The following is a 24,147-nucleotide window of genomic DNA, read 5'->3' on the forward strand; positions in this document are numbered from 1 at the left end:
CAGTAAAACTGCCTGGCCATACAGATAAGCACGGTCCTTTGGCAATTTTCCTATTGACTAATTCATGACTCACTTTGATTCTATTTACGGATTTATACCCTTCTTATACCCAGATTTGAAATGGCTTACAGTAAAAACAATACACTTAGGCACTTTAGAAAGCAGGGCTAAATAAAGGGTTGTATTGGGGTAGGATATACATTATTTCCAAAGAGAAGGGTCTGACTCCCCTGCGTCTTGTTTATAAGATTGATTGGTGACTTGAGTCCAAGGTGTTTAAATTTAAATCAATAGCCTATTAATAACCCAAATGGCATTATCTTATTTTAAAGACATAGTTGCAGATCAAATAATTTGAACACTGTAAGAACTCATCCATCCTTGAAGCACTATTTCTAAATGTAAATGAATAGCCAAAGTCTAAACAGAGGAAAGCAATGTGACAAATTCCAAATTAATCTTTCCCAAATGCACAGCATTTTCATATATTTAGTGGATTTAATGCACAATTGCTCTAAGCAAGAATGTGCTTTATTAGAAAACCACATCAAAACTGATCTAATAGAATTAAAATTGTTTACTGCTACCATTGAGTAATGTAAGATGTGTTTAATTCATTGATTTACTCTAAGGGTCTCAAGCTATTATTTTAGAAACAACATTTCAAAGTGGTGTTTACATTTAGAATTCATTCCCCCTTTATCCTTCCATAATCATAAAATGAGGATGTTGGGCTAAATAATCTTGATGCAGTGTTCTTCATAATCTATAATCCAATATTTCTTTTCTCCTTGCCTCCTTCACACACACACACACACACACACACACACACACACACACACTCACACACTACCTTGTTTTCTTTCCTACAGAAGCCCTGCTCTGTTCCCCACCCTCATATCAGGCAGATCCATGATCACCTAATCTATGAGACTGCTACCCTTCAGCCTTCACCCGTAATCCATGGGTGGTCCTCCCGACCAGCCTTTGTAGGGGCCATTATACACATGCAGTTTATGCAGAAAATCAAGTATGGGCTTTATAAAGGCTCTAACACAACCGTGCAGATGAAAGGAAAAACCAAAAAAGAAGAAAAAAAAAAAGGCAGAGAGAGAGAGAGAGAGAAAGAGAGAGAGAGAGAATCCACACAATGAGGCAGAGAAAGCGAGAAACTGCAGATACACACACAGAGAAAATACAAGGCATAGCCATAGAGTGGTTAAGTCCCTAGAGGGAGATGAACAGTAGGATCAATGAGTGGTTTAAACTGACAGAATAATAAAAAGCTGGATTCTTGTCCACCATTTCCTTTTATATTCCAGTGAGTAATTGCCACAGACATCACCTAATGTCTGCCCAGCAATTCTCTTCAGCTGGGAACTCACACCCCGTGCAACTCTTCTCAACACCCACAGGAAAAGTGGAGCTCCCGTCCTATCCCTCTTTTCTCTTTATCCCTCAGGCAGGCCCTAACTACTCAACCAGGACTTCTTCCCATTCAAGAATTTTTGCCTTTTCTCTACATTTCTAATAGCCATTAATGTCCTTTCCTGTTCTAATACTCTAGTTTTTAATCCCTAAACCAGAGACAGGTGGCCTCCAAATCTCATCCACTTATCAGATTTCTCACTCTCCTGTTTTATTTTTTTTAATTGCTTCCATAGCACATGGCCCTTTGATAATTCTAACTTCGCGGTGATTTCTTCTTGCATGGATACCCATGAGACTTTATCAGTTTTATAGACTATGATGAAGGTTACTAAGTTTGAGAGACAGATCCCAAGAGTTCAGTGAAACACATTTTTTTTTTTTTTAGCATAGGCTGAGAGGTTGCAAATGATCAGGTTAGAATAATGAAATTGGATAGAGAAAGGAGGAATGCGCAGGATCAAGGTGAGATTTAGACAAAAGAGAAAACAAAATCTATCTTTCAAACATCTATAGGGTTTATATATTTATGGAGTGTTACAGGTTGAGTTTAGGCAGAGAATGAGAAGTTTAGGTAAACTCTTTAAGAACCCACTCATTTTGTTTTTGTTCTACAAATACCTGCTGAATTTTCATGTGCCAGTAATATGCTGGACAATCCCACAGTGCATAGGAGAGACAGAGCCCTATCCTATGAAGCTTACTCTTTAGTAAGAAAGATTAACATCAAATAGATGAGCTACAAATAAAGTTTGTAGTTGCAGTTATATCAGGAGTTATTCTGACCCCCTGAAAAACAGCATAGATCTCAAAGTACATTACCTCTCTCCAAAGGACATAGAGAGATATCTGTTGCTTTTAATCTTAATGTTAAGATGCCACAATTAAAATGCTCAGTTCATAAACATATATATGCATATATATGTAAGTATATATATGCATATGAATTTAAATTTTAAAATCATTTTGCTAGGGATTTTGTTTCTTGGGAGATACAGTATTTTGGAAAGAAATTGGAATCAGATGGTCCTGGTATGGATGCTAATATTAAATAGCTGTGTTGCCTTGAGCATGGTATTTAATCTTTCTGAATCCATTCATTAACTTAAAAATAACAATTTACCTCACAATATTGTTATAAATATTTAATAAAATCATTCATGAAAAATGTCCCATGGACTGCAAAATGGTGCAGCCTCTATGGAAAATGGTATGGAGGTTCCTCAAACAATTGCAGATAGATCTACCATACGACCCAGCTATCCCACTGTTGGAAATATACCCAGAGAAATGGAAATCATCAAGTCGAATGTATACCTGTTCCCAAATGTTCATCACAGCACTCTTTACAATAGCCAAGAGTTGGAACCAGCCCAAATGTCCATCATCAGATGAGTGGATAAGGAGAATGTGGTACATCTACACAATGGAATACTACTCAGCTATAAAAACGAATGAAATACTGCCATTTGCAACAACATGGATGGACCTTGAGAGAATTATATTAAGTGAAACAAGTCAGGCACAGAAAGAAAAATACCACATGTTCTCACTTATTGGTGGGAGCTAAAAATTAATATATAAATTCACACACACACACACACACACACACACACACAAACACACACACACACACACACAAAACCGGGGGGGGGGGGGAAGAAGATATAACAACCACAATTACTTGAAGTTGATATGACAAGCAAACAGAAAGGACATTGTTGGGGGGGAGAGGGGGAGGGAGAAGGGAGGGAGGTTTTGGTGATGGGGAGCAATAATCAGCCACAATGTATATCGACAAAATAAAATTAAAAAATAAAAATAAAAATAAAAAAAATAAAAAATAATGCTTGGAAAAAAAAAATGTCCCATGGAATGTGTCATATAATACAGTGAATAAACATTTGACAAAACAATCATAGTGCTTAGACACATAACCAAATTTTTCCTTCAGCAGATACATTTAAAAAATCCCTCTGTAAAATTATCAGCCCAAAATGGATTTTAAGGGAAGAGAAATATTTCAAACTATGCATTTTTGTCTAAGAAAATAGTTGTGCTGATACTTATATTAAACAATTTTTAATAAAGACAACTCAAGAGAATTTTAAGTGGCTACTATGGATGTATCAAAGATGAATAACAAGTTTTTTTCAGGTCTAAGAAGTTTAAAATCTATTAAGGGCACAATACAAATATGCCAAAATTTTCTGTGTGGCCTGTAATTTTTTTTCCTCCAGTTTCTTTCCCCAACAACCTCAGAGAATAGAGCAGAAACAAAGTGTCAGTTACGTATTGCTGCATAACAAATTACCCCCAAACTTGGTACTTTAATACAGCAATGATTTCTTCCCAATTATGTGTCTGCAGGTCAATAGAGGGAGAGGAGGAGTAAATCTGCTGATAGAGATTGGACTCAGTTGAGCAGCTCTGCTTCAAGCTAAGGGTCCAGCTGGACTTGACTTTTTGATTTGGGTTTTGCCCAGTTCTGCTACATGTGTATTCACTGTAGGGACCAGGATGAAGGGGCATCAGCTACTCAGTGAGAGAACCTTTTCATGACAATTGCAGAGGCATGAGAGTGCAAGCAAAGACATATGTTGCTGTTGCAGCCTAGTCCAGATTGGCCACTGTCACTTCTGCCCACAGGCCATTGCCCCCAACAAATCACGTGACTAGATCCAAAGTCAATGGGCAGGGAAGTACACCCTGCTTGTAGAGTGTGAAAGCCTGTATTGTCTCCTGGCAAAGGTCAGGAGCTCATTCTACCACAGTAAAGTAGGCTGGGAGTTCCGAGCAGGACAACTATCCCCTGATCTAATTTTTAAGAATCTCTCACCATATAGGTCAAGAGGAAAGAAAAAAGAAAATGGTAAGGATATATTATCAAATTGTGAATTTCTCCATGAAGCATACATTCTAATACAACTTTTAGAGTTTTGAAAGATTCCCTTGCTCAGTTGTTAAGCACCACTGGATAGTATTTTGAACATTTCACAATAAACTGTTTCAGTGGAATTGAAATGTACTAATTTTAAATACTTAGCCATCTGGAACATTAGATGCTTAATTACAGCTGAAAACTCATGAATGAACAGTATGAGGCAGTTTTTCTTTCCAGTGGATCCCAGTTGTGTTTGTCTTTATTCTCAGGAGAGGAAAAAAAAAAAGGAATATGCCAGTGGTCATATTATGCTATTTCTTGGGCTTTGTTCTTCTCTTTTTATGTAAGCTCATCTTAAAAATACTGCCAAGCCATGCCAAGATCCCTGTATCTTTTCATAAAACATCAACTACAAATAGAAGTCTATCTGTTATGTAAAATAACAATAGCCATAGAAAACTACTTTTTTTTTTTTACTATTATGTTAACGCATTTAAGGTCAGTTTCCACAAAGCTCACAAGTTTTTTATTTCTTTTGGAGTATATTACTTCCTGTTCAATCTATTCAACATTCTTAATAACTAACCACAATTATAATAATAAAAGAAATGATGGCTCTATTTTCACTGTGAGAAGAAAATTAGTTTATAATAATTGAGCTAAAAAAATTAAGAGTTTTTTTAAAAAGTCATCAGATGTGGTACTACATTTAAAAATTTATAGCATTCATAAAATTTCAGACTTTAGAAATCTCATTTTCCCGTTCTTTCCTGACATATTAAAGGTTAGTAAAAATCAAAAAGGTAAACACTATTTCTTTAACCTAAGGTATGCTCGATTTGGGCCAGGTTGTGCAGAACCTGCTGATGTGGTTTAAGATCTTTCTTTGCCATCAAAGAGCTTGCAGTCTGTTTGAGAAGCAAAGGGGACTTGTATGAAATAGTAAACTGCAAACCTAGCAGCACTCATATGTGACATTGCTCAATATTAAAGGTAACCCCTCTTTCTCCATTTCATTTTAATTAGTTCAATCCCCACCCTCTGTTATTATCTCTCACCAAACCCTGATTATATCCCTCAAAGCACTTATCACAGTTTGTGATTCTGTATTTGTATGCTTGTTTATTGCTGGCTGTCTTCATTAGATTATAAGCTGTAATGGCAGGTGCCTTGTCCAATTTATCCACTGATATATACCCTGTTATTAGCACAGGGGTAGCAACTGTAAATACTGTTGAATGGATGAGTGAATGAATGAATGAAAAAAGAATGAAAGAATAAATAAACATAACTCCTTGAGTAGAATAATTTAGAGAATTTAAATTTGAAATTTAGAGGGTTAGAATGATAATGCATCATGTAGGGTTTGTTGGTTTTCGGGATGTATTGTGTTAGATGGAGGAAGAAGGGCAGTTAGGTAAGCAGATTTAAAATAAATGTGTGGGCCACCATCCTTTCTACCACCCACTGTGTCTAGGAGCTGGGTCAGCTTTAGAGGTACAAGTCTAATACTTCAAGGAATGGAGTGAGACTCTTTCGTCCCCAGTCTCAGGATTTTGGTTCTCAAAGGTAGCTCTGCGGGAATTGCATGTGTAATAATAAGAGCACTTCATTACTGAGCATGCAATTATAATAGCAGGTACTATTTACAAAGCACTTTCAATGTACCATGTCCTGTAGTTAAATGCTTACAAAGTATAATCTCTGATTCTGAACAACAGCCCTAAATGGTGGATACTATTACTGAACCCATTTTACACTGAGATGACATCAGGAGAAGGTAAATGGCACCAAAGTGTCTCGGCTGGGATTTGAACCCAGTTCTGTCTGACTTTGGAGTGCATGCTACTAGCCCATGCCTCCTTCAAGGAAAAAAGAAGGGAAATAAAACCATGATCTACTTCTTCTTCTGATGCATTTAATTTGATTCCCTTTCTTTCTTGTGCATGAAAAAAACTTTGGGACAGACAGACATTTAGTCATTTAATCTATGAAATTATTGAGCTTTTAGACCCTTTGGGATCCAAAGAGTTACTCATTCGTGTAGTCAACAAATAGTTCGTGAGCACCCGTTATGTGCCAAGTACTCTTCTAGGGGCTGATAGTTTATCAGTAAAAACAAAGATCTCTGCCCTCATGAAACTTACAATCTGGATAGGGAGACAAACTATAATCAGTAAACAAAATAACTAATTAGTAAGTTATATCAGGTTTTAAAACATACTAACTGAGATGGAAAAACAGAAGGTTAAGACGTCTGGCCAAGGGTGTCAAGGAAGGAGGAAGTCCAGGTTGCAAACTTAACTAGGGAGTTAAGAGGCCTCAGCAGCAGGCTGCCACTTGGGCTAAGTGCACCATGTGGATCTCTGAGGTGTTTAATGGTCAAGGCCCAGTAAACAGCTGGTGCAAAGGTCTTAAGGTGGAGTAAGCACACTTTGAAATAAGATGAAGTCACTGCTTTCCAGGAGCTCACTCTCTTGAGGTGAAAGAGCTAAACAAACAAACAAAGTAATTATAAATAATTGCAGTGGAGGGTAATAGCTCTTAAAGAGGTGTGTGCCCAGTGTTATGACAGCACAGAAGCAGCAGCGTATGGAAATGCCTTGCGGAGGAGATGATGGTTTCCTTTCTTTTCAAAAACAGGAAGTATTTCAAATTGACAGGAGGAAGATTGACAGAGGCATGGAAGCAGCCCAATGGAGCATCACCAATTCAGGAAGCAAGAAGATGTTTTGTCTGGTGCTTGAAGTTGAACAGACAAGGGACTGATGGATTGGAAAAGGAGATTGGGATCAGATTATAAAGAGCCTTGCTTATTGCTAAAAGAAAATTTCACTCTTGAAGATGAGGTAAAGGCTCTAAGGAATTTAAGCAAAGTGGGGAGAGGCATTTTAATAGATAAGAAAATTAAGGTACAAAGAGATTAAGAAGGTTCTAGGGCCATAGAGCTGCTAAGTGGTGGAGCCAGGATTTAAGCCCCAACTTGACTAACCTCAGAAGCCTTTATGACCCAAGAATGCCCCCTACTTACGCAAGGGTTTTGATGAAGTTAGTTACTGCAGAACAGTTAACTTTGTGAAGCGGGGTGGTGCAGTTCTTGTTAGGGGAGCTTGATAAAATGTTACCTGCCTTGTCTTTGGGAAGTCCAGAATCCAATCAGCCTAGAACTCTACTGTTCCACGAAACCCAGAACTCATGTCACTAGTTATTTTACCAGTGTTTACATCGAAGTCATCACAGCCCATACGATTTATCCCTTTTAATAGCTGAGTAGACGGTGTCACAAATATATTAAGTAACTTCACCTGATTCTCCCAGCAATTCACTCTCAGACCTGAATGAGAAACTAAGCAAGCTCAGATAAAAACACAGCATAAATACATGCAGTCTGCAGGAGTATGTTAGCCCTATTAGAGCTACATGTAAAAACAACTATGTTGAACAAACAAATTTGGTATTTAAACTTAGAGGTGCATTGAAATTAGATGAGTAAATATTATACCAATGGTGCAGTACAATAACAGATGGTTTTCTTTTTTCTGGAAAGGTATATGTAGAAGCTACAGCTATGATTCACTGTTCTTTGTAGGGAAGTTTTATGTCATGACTTTTAAAGAATAGTAACATATTACCCTGAACTTTTTTTTTTTTATTGTAAGCATGAATTTATATAAGTCTAAAATAAATCCTGCAATATTTATCTCATCCCCAATGTTTTCCTATTTCTTTTTATTCTTTTCATGTGTGTCTCTGTGTGTGTTCTAGGGAAAGATTCATAAAAGTATCAAACTTTCCAAATATACTTTTTTTATTTGAGAAGATAAGCATGTTTTGGTATAGTTGTGGGAGGACATACCATGGACTTGAGGACCAGTATATTGTTTAGGGCAGGTAAACTGAGGTTAAAAAGTAGATCTCTCAAATTCAGACACTTGAATAATAATTGGGAAAGACCATGGAGAAGTACACCTGGAAATCAGTTATGGTCCGGACAGGAAGTAGTGCACATCACTTGTGCTAATATGCCAAGGGAGAGAGCCCAATGACACGCCACACCCAACTGCAATGTAGTCACGTGCCCAAAGAAGGGGGAGAATGCATTTTAGTGACCAGCTAGCTGCCTTAGCTGGAAGCAACCCCTCATTGCTTTGTTCTATGGTGATGGAAGTTAGATTCTAGAAGAAAAAAAACATCCCTCCTTTATTTACTACAGATTCTATGCACTAAATAATTATATTCATGAAACCTCAAATCCCTCCCCCTCAGTATCAGCTCTCTTTACTTACATTTTTCACTTTATTAGCTTTCTCATGCTTGAAGTTAATTTAAATAACATTTTTCATTGTACAGTGTATTCACATTCAGGCTGATACCAACTTGCAGTTATTAACCAGTGACTCAAACTTTAGCAGGCATCAGAATTACCCAGAGGGCTTGCTAATATGCAAATTGCTAGGCCCCACTCCCCAAAGTTTCTGATTTAGTAGGTCTGGAATAGGACTTGAGAATTTGCATTTCTATCAAGTTTCAGGTGATATTGATTCTGCTGGACTACACTCTGAAACCCTCTGCCCTAGACTTCGGCTAGATGCCTGGGTTTTTCTCCATTTACACTCTTTCCTACCTTCTTACAGCAAAATCAGCCTTTGCCTACCTCCTGTAAAATAAATGGAAAGTTCTGTTTTGGCTGCTAATTTTCTTTTTTTTCTTTGACAGCTTGCTGGTACGGAGATCCAAACCCTTAGACCTTAGTGTTACTAGCACCATGCTCTAACCAAGTGAGCTAACCAGTCTGCCCCTGTTAAGTGTTTTTGCTAAAACATTTTAGTCTAGAATTGTGCTCTCTAGTCAAATTTAATAGGAGGGGTAACTGTGATTTGATTTATTGCAGATCTGAAGCATAACTCTTACCCTTACAGTATCATTTTTGCTTGGGTTTTCTTGTCACACTCTCCAAATTCAGGTTTGCTTGTCTAAACCTCTGGCTAGCTATGATATTTAAACAGCTTTACTCAAAGCCTACATGGTGCTCCTTTCACCTCTCTTGGAAAATGGCATTACTCGGGAAGCTGTATTTGTTGTATCGAATGCTTGTCTAGGACTTTTAAAAAATGTTTTAAATGTAGCAACCTAATAATCTTTGGGATGCATAAAAGAATGATATGCACACAACTGTGTTTTATATGGTTCAACATCTTGGCCTTCATTCATTATTTGAAATAATATGCCTATTATTGGCTAAAGCAGGTGGTCTTTATAACCCAACATTTATCACATATTTTAAAATTTCGTTCTTTTTTGCTTCCCAAATAATTCTCAGGCAAACAGGAGTCTCTATGAACAACGGTCATTTCCTTTGACCTAGTTTGTCTGCTCACTTCTCTCTGATTCACTGTAAAACACTACAGGTGCTAATCTGCCTGCGGCAGGAAAGTACAAAATAGATTTGATACAACAGTTTCAAGTCTTATAGGTAATTAACTCAGCATGATTTAGCTGGATTTGTACCAAGTGCTTGTTTGCCCATGCTGAGAAAAATAATACTTTGCCTCTTTAATCAGTGGCTCTCAAAATACTTCACAAACATTAATTAATGCTTATCACACATCACATCATCTCCATTTCCAGATGAGGAAACTGAGCAACAGGAGCCAGCAAAGCAATTGACCTGCAGTTTTGCTTTTTTGTGTGTATGTATGTGGCTGGCCAGTATGGGGATCCAAACCCTTGACTTGCCTACAGTTTTGCAGCTGACTTCAGTGGAGTGTAGAACAGAACACTCGTTTTGGTCTTTGGACGTTGGGGTCATACTTCCTCCTCTTGATGGAACAGCTGACACCACTATCTTAAAGTTGGACAAGTCTAGTCCTCACCTCAGCGTAATCTATTGAAAACACACAACCACAACAAACTGGAAATTTAGGCAAGATACATGGCTATGTTTTATATGGATAAAACTTGAAAGGAGAGTGTGTACATATAAGTACATATGTATGCTTCTGAACATGTATCTAACATTGAGATAGAATTATTTCTTACTTACACAGCATTTCATAGGAATTAATTTGCCCTGTAGAGAGAGTGACTGATTGACCAATGAACGGCTAGGAGTGGGAGTGAAGCTTGCCTCTCTCCTTGTGTCAAGTCATGAGATAACTGGGAATAAGGGCTCATCCAACCCACCACCCCGGCAAGGTGGGACTACACTTCAAATCAACTTTCCACAGGACCAGTGGCAGTTGGAAGAGCTGCAGCTAAACCCAACTTCACGGCAGGTGATCACCAGGTGCTAGCAGCTGGTGTTTCCAGATATCTCCCTGCACAGCAGGTGCCTGGCACAAGCTGCTCATCCCCCCACCCTGTCTGCAAATCTGCTCTCATACTTGCCTTGTAGAAAGAAACAGCAGCAAGGGAGTGGAGGCTCCTCTCCTGGTGCACTCCTCCCCCATGAGCCCAACTGTACTGGGCCACAAACCCCTCCCTGTAGGGAGACCTGTGCACCTGCTGACCCTGCTTCCTCTGAGTTCCAGCCTGCACCATGGGACACTGCTGGTGTTTGCCCAAGCCCTCTGCACAACATGCCTGTCCTAGGCACCAGAGTCTTGATTCTCAGAGTCAGGCCCTCAGTCCTGGCAACTATACATAACAATAGTGGGAACAATTTTGTTTGCTCTATTTGATAACTTTTTGAAGATGACAAAGAAATTATTAAGAGTGTCTAAACTTGGAATTGAAAACTATGTGCATTTCACAAAGTACCAACATAAGCATAGTATACATTTAACTAACATTTCATATGTACATATGTTTATATATGTACATATATGTTTACATATGTACATATATAAACACATATAAATGCTCCTCAACTAATGATGGGATTGTATACCAATAGACCCATCTCAATTTGAAAATATCCTTGTTGAAAATGCATTTGATACACATAACCCAATGAACATCATAGCTTAGCCTAGCCTACCTTAAACGTGCTCAGAACACTTACATTAGCCTAGAGTTAGGCAAAATTATCTAACACACAGCCTACTTTATATTATAAAGTATTAAAAATCTCATGTAATTTATTGAATACTGAAAGTGAAAAACAATGGCTTTACACCATGATAAAGTCAAAAAATCATAAATCGAACCATTGTAAGTTGGGGACCATCTTCTGCACATACACTTTGTGGGGTTATTCCAGATCTTCTTTACAAAAGTCCTTTAGAAATCCCCAGTTAAGGTCAAAAAGGACATGGTTTCTGCTTTCCTATAACCTGGTCCCCTTTCCTTTTTGCCTGAGATTTGGCCTTCCCCTTGTGTGGTTTAGGTCATTCTTGCCCCAGGGGGATCCATGATAGGATAGTGTAGGATCTTTATTACTGCCTTCCTATTATTGCTCCTCCATTTGATGTTCTCAAATGATAGTGTTCATCAGAATTATCTAGAGATCTTGATCTTAAAAAAAAAAAAAAAATCCAGTCCTGGCCCCACTCTCAGAGATGCAGATTTAACAGGTCTGGGATGGGGCCCCACCAGCTGTGTTTTTTAACAAACATGCGTGTGGTCCATGCAGCGCACTTTGAAAAACACTGCTTTCATTTTTGCACTTGAAAACATTCCAAGTGTGTTTCAAACACAGCCTTTGCCAAAGCTGAACTCTAAAAAATGTTGGGTGCCAACTTTGTTAGATAAGTCCCAGGAATAGCTTCTGCTTCTTTCCTTGACTCAAAGCTTTCTCCCTTATCTCAAAGTCCTGTCCTGCCTATGATCTCTTTATCCTCATGTGTTCTCTCCTGCACACTAGGGTAAAAAGAATTTGTATTCTGCAAGACGTGTAACTTTTAGGTAGAAGTCCTAAATAAAAAGAAATCTCTCTATTACACACGGTCACATATAATACCATTATGCACCCCTCAGGTGGCAATTACTGGATTTTTATTGTTCGAGCAACTAGAATGGTATGCTTGCGGGTGGTCCAGTTTTTAGAAAACTTAATAATTATCTGCGTATCGATCAAAAAAGAGACGTCTTCTGTTTATATCATATACTGTTTACATATATATGCATACTTATTTAAACAGTAGAAATAAAAAGGCATTCAGCAAATTCAATTCCTGCTACTTACTGTCTTCTTTGAATCACCCAATGTTCATTCCCTCCTATTGCCACTCGCCATATATAATGGCCACATGACAATCAAGGCCTACATTTTGTTGACACCTGCCAGGCCTTTAATTCTAAGGATCTATCAAACAGTCCACTGCCATTTTATGTGGTTAAAAAAGAATAAACAAGAAGATGGGGTTTTCTGACAGTAATAAGCAGAATGGTTTCTCAACCTGGCATCCAATACTATTCCCTGTATTAGGAACTGGCAAACTACGACCTACAGGCCAAATCAGGCACACCACTCATTTTTGTAAATGAAGTTTTATCAAAACACAACCATGTTCATTTGTTTACGTATTGTCTACGATTGCTTTCATTCTACAAAGGCAGCGTTGAGTAGCTCCAACAAAGACTGTATGGCCTGCAAAGCCTAAAATATTTACTATGTAGCCCTTCACAGAAAGTGTTTTCATATACTTGCCCATGCTACAGGATGGGCCTTTTCTGGGGTCACTGGCCACATGGAAGAAACAGCAAGAGCATATATGAGAATTGACCTTGTGGGTTGCTACCTTTCCTGTAGCCTTTCTGAAGGATTGAGGTCATTCTTTGGCTGAGTATTTTGCTGCATTCCTTTGGGTGTGAGTAAGGGGAGCTACATTTAAAGCACATTTGCAATACATTTTTTATTGTCTTTTCCTCTTTTCTTTCTGGCATTAAAGATACAAATATTACTCAGCTAGTGTTCTGGTTAGAAAAACTTATCATTATGGATACCTTGAAAGGGAACTTATGCCAAGATTAGATAATGTTGGGGAAATAGAATAGTTTGGTCAGGGCCCTAGCCTCAGGTCCAGTTGGGTGTGGTTCAGCATTCTTTGTAAGCAAATTGTGTGTGTGTATATGTGTGGAGTTAGTGCACATGTGCACCAATTTATCTTTTCAGTTTTGTTGCTATTCTTGTATTCTTCAGAGAGAGAGAGAGAGAGAGAGAGAGAGAGAGAGAGGTAGAGAGGAGTTTGAGTGAAGCAGGTGTGTGGGCGTCTGCCTCGGGCATCCACCTGGTGCAGCCATGCTTTCCAACCTATGGCTCCAAGGACCTTTTGGCCAGTTACCTAGCTCATAGACCTGTGTGTAGGGGGTCTGGTGACCCAGACTGGCATGTGAAGGGTTTGTGACCCAGTCTGTGAACAGGCTTGACGGGTCTGTGAGCTCCAGACCCAGCCCTAGCTCAGCAATTCTCCCACTGGGTACAGGATTACTGGCACGTAAAAGAGCCCAACAACTTGCATGGTCATGTGGCTAGACAATTGGCGTCATGAACAGGATTAAGAGCACTACAATTGGTGATGTTGACAGGATTCCAGACATTACTAGTGGCTCCACAGATAAGAATATATTTTTTATATTAAAAAAGTTTAGAAAGCAATAAGATAAACAAATGTTTTTAAATGCTTCCAAATTTCTTGGAATTTTAATATCTCCATCTCTAAAAAGAAATTATAGCATGCAACATTTTCCAAACTTATTTAACCAGAGAATATTTTTGGAGGAATAGTAAGCTTGGGGGAAACACAGACTGGGAAATGCTGGCCTAAGCCAAGCCCTTGTCTTTTTCAGCACGGTACTAAATAATTCTGAATAAGCACAAATTATGGGTCAGAAAATTCTATCCACTTAGTTGCAGCTCTGCTCACCTAGTTGAAACACTATTAATTTGTGGCTTCAAAGTCTATATTCACACCATCCCAATAATGAGAACTGCTCATTCTAATTGTTTTAAACGTAGTTCTGTTAAAAACAGCCTCCAAAGACTGCCTCAAGAGGTTGCTCAATTATTTAAGATGCTAAGGCAGAAAAGCAATACATCCTGAGGAAGACACACCGTTAATTAACATGTCTTCTGGCTTATCATTGTCCTTCTCCACGTTTTATCCTCTTGTCAAGTTTGTTTAGTTCATTGATAAATAAGGAAGAGTTTGGCTGCATTTAGAAGCTACAGTGTTTGTGGTTCTGTAAAAAAAAAAAAAAAAAAGAAAGAAAAAAAGTGTTCATTATTGCATCATACTCAAGAAGCTTAGCGTTCATTTTTGCCCTCTTTTGTGTGTTGGTTACAACTTAATTAGCAGGCTTATCTTTCAACTCACCAGCAGGCTGAATTTATGATACTATCCTGGGCAAAGTTCTTCTACCATTTGTTGTTGTTGTTTGATGGCTATGGGGACTTTCATTATTGATTGTCTTACCATTTTTCCTAGTCCCAAATCACTTCTTATTCTTAGATCTGTGAATGTACTGCTCAGACTGATCCATCCCAAACCCCTGATTCTATCAGTGGTTCTGGGATAAACACATTATCCTTCTGCTCTGAGACAACCGGTCCCATTCAGGTAGGATAGATTCTGGAGACATTTATGAGATGTAAAATTAATACCTTCTCTGGTAATTTAATACACTCAGGAAATATCACGTGGGCATTTCAACTACTTTCTCTAAATTACTTCAGATGGCAATCTGGAAGCCTGGCCACCTGGAGCTGTAAATAAGCAGGTGCGGAATAGTCAGCCCAAATCCTCTGACTCAGGCAGACAGTATGAAATGAACTTAGGAAACACAACAGAGAAATTCAGTTGTGCCCTGAGATCTGAGTTCCCCTCACAGTGTTCCTACAGGTAAGTTTCTGCTTCTGAAAGCAGTACTCTCATTTGTATTGACTTTCTGTGATGTATCTGTAGGAGTTAGCCAGCAAGTGCCTGTGTGGATCAGGACAACAGTGACCATAGGCAGTGGCTGTACTTTATCCCCCATACCCTCTTTGTGAAGAAATCCTAGCCTCTTAATCAGCAATAGCATGTGACTGTACAAGTCTGATGTTTTTCTCATAATTCACAACAGTGCAGACAGCAAAGCCCCTCTACCCTAGGACATCAGTTCACTGAACACTGCTTCACTGTTGTTTCTCAGCTCCCTGACTTTGACTTTTTCCAGTGCTGTGTTGGAGCTGGCTTGTACCAGCTCACAGGAGCCAATATTGTGCACATCTCTTCTCAACTCCGCATGCAGTGATGTTAGGTGGCTTGAAATCAGTCAAGTTGAGAGTATTTATAAATCTGGGCTTCCTTTTCCTTGTTTTTAAATATTCACTAGCAACCCATGGAATCCTTCCTCCTTAATCTAGTATCCTAGAACTTTAACTTTGGCATGTAGAACTCCACTATCTACACAACCAGTCTAAATGATTCTACTTCTTTGGACCTGACATCTTTTGTTCATTCATTGATTTATTCATATTTGAGCACATACTATATACCAGACACTATGCTAGACTCCAGGGATAAAAACACAAATAGAACTTATCCTTTTAAAAAACTTGTTGAGATACAATTTATAAACTTTTTGATTTTAACTATTATAAGTGTACAGTTCAATGGTTTTTATTATACTCACAATGTTGAGCACTACCACCACTATATAATTCTAGACATATCACAGCCAAAAGAAACCCCATATATCCCAGCTTTCTCCCTCCCCTCATCCTGTCAACAACTAATCTATTCTGTCTCTATGGGTTTGCTTATTCTGAACATTTCACATAAATGGAATCATACAATATATGCCCTTTTGTATCTGTCTTCTTTCACTTAGCATGTTTTTAAGATTCATCCTTGTTGTAGCATGTATTAGAACTTTATTCCTTTTTAAAAAACAGATTATTTTTTAGAGCAGTTTTAGATTCACAGCAAAATTGAGAAGAAGGTACAAAAATTTCCTATATACTCCCTGCTCCCACACATGTGTAGCCTCCCCAGTTGCCAGTGTCCCTCACCACAGTGGTACATTTGTTACTATTTATTAACCTACATTGACACATCACAGTCACCCAAAGGCCATGGTCTACATGAGGGTTTACTGTTGGTTTTCTACGTTTTATGGGTTTGAATAATTATGTAATGACATGAATCTACCATTATAGTATCATACAGAGTAGTTTCACTGCCCCCAAAATCCTCTGGGTTCTGACTTTTGTAGGAGAGAGAAAATATCTTTTTCCCTACCCATCCTAGGTTCAAGTCTGAGGCCCTTACAGCAAAAGACAGATTAACAAGATAAAGGCACACAAATTTAGTCATATATAAACAAATGTTTTTCTCCTGCTAATTTGAACTTGGAAAAGAATTCGCAAGAAGTTTTTATTTTCCTTTCTCAACCAGGCATTGCAGAGATCTGGGAGAGCTGACTTTACTAAGAATTCTTACACTTTGCCAGCTTTAGTCAGTTTTCCCAGTTTCTTATCTATAGCTCTGTAGTGAGTGGGGCATCTTAGCCTCCCCACACTGGGCTCCAGCAGCTGTATGGAAAAAAAAAATCTTTTCTTTACCCATCCTAGGTTTATGACTGATACCCCTATAACAAAAGACAGATTAATTTTTTAAAAATTTTACTTCTCACTATACATTGTAGTTGATTTTCATGCCCCTTTACCCGTTCCTCTCCACCGTGTCTGCTCCCTCCCCCACATCATATCTGTTCACTTGACTTAAATAGTTCAAGGAATTTTTGTGGTTATTCTATTTTCTCCCCCCCCACCCTTTATTTGTTTTTATGTTTATTTATTTATTTTTAGCTCCACAAATAAGTGAGAACATGTGGTATTTCTCTTTCTTTGCCTGACTTGTTCCACTTAATATAATTTTTTCTAAGTCCATCCATGTTGTTGTGAATGATAGTATTTAATTCTTTCTTATAGCAGAGTAGTATTCCATTGTGTAGATATACCACAGTTTCCTTATCCAGTCATCAGATGATGGACATTAGGGCTGGTTCCAACTCTTGGCTATTGTAAAGAGTGCTGCAGTAAACGTTGGAGTACAGGTATCCCTTCGGCATGATGATTTCCATTCCTCTGGGTATATTCCCCACAGTGGAATAGCTGGGTCATATGGTAGATCTACCTGTAATTGTTTGAGGAGCCTCCATACCATTTTCCATAGAGGCTGCACCATTTTGCAGCCCCGCCAACAGTGAGTGAGAGTTCCTTTTTCTCTGCAACCTCGCCAGCACTTATCATTCGCAGTCTTTTGGATGCTAGCCATCCTGACTGGAGTGAGATGGTGTCTCAAAGTGGTCTTGATTTGCATTTCCCAGATGCTGAGTGAGGTTGAGCATTTTTTCATGTGTCTGTTGGCCATTTGTATGTCTTCCTTTGAGAAATGCCTATTCAGCTCCTTTGCCCATTTTTTAACTGGGTTATTTGTTTTTTTTTTTTTTTTTTGCTGTAAAGTTGTTTGAGTTCCATGTATATTCTGGATCCTTTGTCAGATGTATATTTTGCAATTATTTTCTCCCACTCTGTTGGTAAAAAATAAAGTAAAACAATTTATACCCTTAAAAAACAAAACGAACAAACAAAACAAAAAGATTAAGAAGATAAAAGGATACATTTTTATTTAATACCAGTTTTACATGGCATGGGAACTTTTATAAGGAAATGAAGACCCAGATAAGCAGTTAAACCTGCATATTTTTATGCCAGGTTTGATGAAAAATGGAGAGTCATAGGGAAATATGATAGTGCAAAAAGTGTATTACCTAACAGTAATAAACAGGGGTAAACTGAGCCAGGCCTATTTGTTCAGATGCCTTTCTCTGTCTCTCCATCTTCAGAAATAAGGATGTTCCTTTCCTCCAGGCCTAGGAACAGTGCCTCTCACATAAAGGTCTTTATGATCTGCTTCAGGAAAGAAGAGCAGGGGAAAGGTGAGAGTGACCTTCTTGCTTCTGCTGTTTTCTCAAATGCCAAGGTGCCATATTTGGGGGTAACATGTCCTGAACCCCATCACTATTCATCCCTCCCTCCGCCTTAACAACTGGGCAACCACTAACCTTTTACTGACTCCATAGTTTTGACTTTTCCAGAATGGAGCCTTTTCAGATTGCCCTCTTTCACTTAGTAGTATGCATTTAAGTTTCTTCCAAGTCTTTTCATAGCTTGTTGGCTTATTTGCTTTCAGTGCTGGATAAATTCCATTGTTTAGACGGACTAAAGTTTATTTATCTGTTCACCTACTGAAGGACATCTTGATTGCTTCCAAGTTTTGGCAATTATGGGTAACACTGCTATAAATATCTGAGTGCACGTTTTTGGGTGAACATGTTTTCAACTCCTTTGGGTCAATATCCAGGAATGTAATTGCTGGATTGTATGGGAAGAGTATGCTTAGATTTGTAATAAACTGCTAGATTGTTTTCTAAAGTGCTTGTATCATTTTCCATTTCCACCAGCAATGAATGAGAATTCCCGTTGTCCCACACACACTTTATTCCTTTTCATAGCTGAATAACATTCCATTGTATAGATATACCACATGTTACCATGTTACTTATTTTTTGAATAAATACGAAACTATTTTCCACAGTGTCTGAACCAGTATACCTTTCCACTAGCAATGTATTAGGGTTCCAATTTTAATTCATCTTCAGCAATACTTTTTATTTTCTGATTAAAAAATAAATATTATGGCCATCCTAGTAGGTATGAAGTGGTATATCATTGTGGTTTTGATGTTCATTTCACTGATTCCTAATTATTTTGAGCATCTTTGCATCTACTTATTGGCCATTTGTATATCTTGTTTGGAGAAATATTTCTTGAAATCTTTTCCCCATTTTAAATTGGATATTTTGTCCTTTTGTTGTTGAGTTATGAGTTCTTTATATATTCTAGATACTAGACTCATCAAATATATGATTTGCAAATATTTTCTCTAAATCTCTAGGTTGTCTTTTCATATTCTCAATAAAGTCATTTGATATACAAAAAAAAAGTTCTTAATTTTGATGTTGAATTTACCTATTCTTTCATTAGTTGTTTGTGCTTTTGGCATCATATTTAAGAAATTGTTACCTAATCCAAGTTTTTGAAGATTTACACTGATTTTTTTCCCCAAGAGTTTTATACTGCTAGCACTTACATTTAGGACTTTTATCTATTCTGAGTTATTTTTTTGTATATGGTATAGGGGTTCAAGTTCATTTTCTTGCATGTGGCTATATGGTTAACCCAGAACCATTTGCTGAAAGGACTATACTTTCTCCATGGAATGATCTTGACACCCTTGTGAAAAATCAGTTGACCATAAGTGTAAAGGTATACTTTTGAACTCTCAATTCTATTCCATTGATCTACATGTCTATCTTCATGCAAATACCATGTTTTCTTGATTATTGTGCCTTTGTATTAAGTTTTGAAATGGACACATGTGAGTCCTCCGACTTTGTTCTTTTTCAAGACCATTATTGCTGTTCAGGGTCTCTTGAATTTCCATATAAATTTTAGGATCTCATCCATTTTTGTAAAAAATACAGTTGTAATTTTGATAGGAATTGCATAGAATCTAGATCAATTTGGGGAGTATTGTCATCTTAACAATAAGTCATTTAATGCATGAACACAAGCTGCCTTCTTTAATTTCAGCAATGTTTCATAGTTTTCAGTGTAGAAATCTTGCACTTTCTTGGTTAAATTTATTTCTGAATACTCTATTCTTTTTTCTGCTTGTCTAATGGAATTATGTTTAAGTTTAATTGTTCACTGCTCTTGCATAAAATATAACTTATTTTTGTATATCGATCATGTATTATGCAGTTTTGCTGAACTTGTTTATTAGTTCAAATAGGTGTTGTTTTGTTTTTTGGTGTCTCTGTGTGTATTCCTTAGAGTTTTCCAAATATAATGATATTTGCAAATAGAGATAGTTTTATTCTGCTTTTCCATTCAGAAGCTTTTTATTTATTTATTTATTTTTCCTGTCTAAGTGTTCAAATCCATTTTAATGTACAATAGAAGTGAGAAAGTGAGCTTCTTTCTTTGTTCCTAATCTTAAGGTGAAAACTTTCAGTTTGGCTACCATAAATATGATGTTAGCTGTGAATTTTTCATAGATATTTTAAACAGATTGAGAAAGTTCCTTTCTATTTCTCATTTTTTGAGTGTATTTACCCTGAAATGATGTTGGATTTTGTGAATTATTTTTCTGCATCAGAGATGATCATGATGAGATCATCATGAGATAATCATGTGTTTTTCCTTTATTCTATTAATATGGTTTATTACATTGATTTTTTATGTAGAATCAAGCTTCCATTCCTGGGCAAAGTCCATTTGGTTGCAGTGTATAATTTCTTAAATATGCTGCTGGATTTGGTTTCCTGGTATTTTGTTGAGGTATTTTTATATCAATATTTGTAAAGGATATTGGTCTGTAGCTTTCTTTGCTTCTGTTGTCTTTGTCTGGCTTCATTATCAGGGTAATACTGGCCTCACAGAATGAGAAAGTATTTCATCTTCTTCTAATTCTTGGAAGAGTTTGAGAAGGATTGGTGTTAATTCCTCATTAAACATTTGATAGAATTCACTATTAAAGTCATCTGGTTCCTGCTTTTCTTTGCTGGAAGTTTTTGATTTCTGACTCTATCTCTTTACTTATTATAGGTATATTTAGATTTCCTGGTTCTTCTTGTGTTAGTTTTGGTAGTTTGCATGTTTCTAGGAATTTATCCATTTCATTTAGATTACCTAATGTGTTGACGTGTATTTATCATAGTATTCTCTTTTATTTCTGGAGGGTCAGTATAATGTCTCCACATTTCTTCCTGTTTTAATAATTTGAGCTTGCTTTTGGTTTTGTTGATTTCTTTCTGTTGTTTTCTATTCTCTGTTTAACTTACTTCTGCTTTAATCTTTATTATATGCTTTCTTCTTGATTTGAGATTATTTTTCTAGTTTTAAAAAAATTCTATTTATTTTACTTATTTTAACATTTACTTGTACGTATTTGTAGAGTACATACAGTGTGTTGTTTCAGTACATGCGTATACTGCACTATGATTCACTCAGGGTAGATAACATAGTTATATACTGATTAGTCCACCACTTCTCCTCCCCTGCCCTTCCCCCCACCTCTGGTAACCATTATTCTACTCTATACCACTACAAGAACTACTTTTTTTTTTTTCCAGGTTCTACATACAAGTGAGATTATGTGGTACATGTCTTTCTGTGACTGAGTTACTTCGCTCAACATGTTGGTTTACAGTTCCATCCATGTTGCAGCAAATAATAGGATATCATTTCTTTTTATAGCTGAACAGTATTCCATCGTCTATAAGTATCATAGTTTTTTAATCCATCATTCTTTTACGGATATTTAGGTTGATTCCATCTCTTGCTTATTGTGAATAGCGTTGTGATGAACATAGGAATGCAGGTGTCTTTTTGATACATTGGTTTCATTTCCTTTGGATATATAGCTGGTTTATAAGCTAGATTTTTAGTTCTCTGAGGAACCTCATACTGTTTTCCACAAGAACTGTACCAGATTATATTCTTACCAACAATGTATGAGGGCATCCTTTTCTCTGCATCCTCACCAACATTTGTTATTTTCTCTCTTGTTGATAATAGCCATTCTAACTGTCGTGAGATGATATCTTATTGTGGTTTTAATTTGCATTTCTCTGATGACTGGTTATTTTGAACATTTTTCGTGTGTCTCTTGGCCATTTGTATATCTTCTTTTGAGAAATGTCTGTTCAGGTCCTTTGCCCATATTTTAACTGGCTTATTTGGTTTTTTGCTGTTAAGTGGTTTGAATTCCTTATATATTCTGGATGTTATCCCATTGTCTGATGTGTCACTTGCAGACATTTTGTCCCATTCTGTAGGTTGTCTCTTCACTCTGTTGAGAGTGTCCCTTGCTGTGCAGAAGCATTTTAGTTTGATGTAGTCCCATTTGGACATTTTTGTTTTAGTTGCCTGTGCCTTTGTAGTGTCACTCAAAAAAGTGCTGCACACTCCCATTTTGTAGCCTTTCTCCTCTGCTTTCCTCTAGTAATTTCATAGTATTGGGTCTTAAATTTAGGTCTTTAATCTATTTTGAGCTGTTTTTTGTGTATGGTGAGAGATACAGGTCTAGTTTCAATTTTCTGTTTGTGGGTGTCCAATTTTCCCATCATCATTTATTGAAGAGGCTGTCCTTTCCCCACTCATATTCTTGGCACCTTTGTTGAAAATCCATTTGCCTTAAGTGCATGGGTCTATTTCAGGGCCATCTATTCTGTTGTATTGGTTTGCCTATTGTTATGCCAATACCATACTGTTTTGGTTACTATAGGTTTATAGTATATTTTGAAGTCAGAAATTGTGATGCCTCCAACTATGTTTTTTTTATTGTTCTTGTTCAAGATTGCTTTAGTTATGAGGCTTTTTGTAGTTCCATAGAAATTTTAAGATTGCTTTTTCTATTTCTGTGAAGAATGTCACTGGTATTTTGATAGGGATTTCATTGAATGTGTAGATTGTTTTGGGTAATATGAACATTTTGATGATGTTAATTCTTTTGAGCCAAGAACATGGGATATCTTTCCATTTATTTGTGTCCTCTTCAATTTTTTTTTTAACCAATGTTTTATAGTTTTCATAGTAGAGGACTTTCACCTCCTTCATCAAATTTACTCCTGGGTAGTTCACTTTTTGGTAGCTATTATAAATAGGATTGCTTTGTTGATTTCTTCTTTGGCTATTTCATTACTGGCATATAGGAAGGCTATTGATTTTTGTGTGTTGATTTTGTAACACACTGCCACTATACTGAATTCATTTATTAGTTCTAATAATTTTTTGGTGGAGCCTTTAGGGATTTCTATGCATATGATCATGACATCTGCAAATAGGGATAATTTGACTTCCTCTTTTCCAGTTTGGTTCCCCTTTATTGCTTTCTCTTGGTTTTGCACTGTCTGGAACTTCCTATGCTATGGTGAATAAAAGTTGAGAAAATGGGGGCTGGCTGGTTAGCTCAGTTGGTTAGAACATGGTTTTACAACACCAAGGTCAAGGGTTTGAATCCCTGTACACACCAGCCACCAAAAAATAAAAATAAATTAATAAAAAAATTCTGTTCTAAAAAAAAAGAAAGAGTTGGGAAAGTTGGCATCTTTGTCTTTTTCCAGATCTTAGAGGACAAGCCTCCAATTTTTGTCCAGTCAGTATGACGTTAGCTGCTGGTTTGTTGTATGTGGCTTTTATCATGTTGAGGTACATTCTTTCTATACTTAATTTGTTGAATTTTTTTTTTATCATAAACCCTTATTGGATTTTATCAAATGCTTTTTCTACATCTATTGAAATGATCGTATGTTTTTTTTCATTCTGTTGATGTGATGTATTATGTTTATTGATTTGTGTATATTGAACCATCTTTACATCCTGAAATGAATCCCACTTGATCACGGTGAATGATCTTTTTAATGTGTTGTTGGATTCTGTTTGCTAGTATTTTGTTGAGGATCTTCACATCTGTGTTCATTAGGGATATTGGTCAGCAGTTTTCTTTTTTTGTTGTGTCTTTTTCCAGCTTGAGTATGAAGTTAATGTTGGTCTCATAGCATGAGTTTGGAAGTATTCCCTCTTCTTCAATTTTTTGGAAGAGTTTGAGGAGAATTCGTTTAAATTCTTCTTTATACGTTTGGTAGAATTTGGCAGTGAAGCCATCTGGTCCTGCGGTTTTCTTTGTTGGGAGACTTTTTATTACTGCTTCAATCTCATTATTTGTTACTGGTCTGTTTGGGTTTTCTAGCTCTTCACGATTCAACCCTGGTAAATTCTGTGTCTAGGAATTTACCCATTTCTTCTAGGTTTTCCAGTTTGTTCATACGAGTCTCATGAT

This window comes from Cynocephalus volans, chromosome 2 (assembly GCF_027409185.1).
Source record: "Cynocephalus volans isolate mCynVol1 chromosome 2, mCynVol1.pri, whole genome shotgun sequence".
NCBI classification, from domain to species: Eukaryota; Metazoa; Chordata; class Mammalia; order Dermoptera; family Cynocephalidae; genus Cynocephalus; species Cynocephalus volans.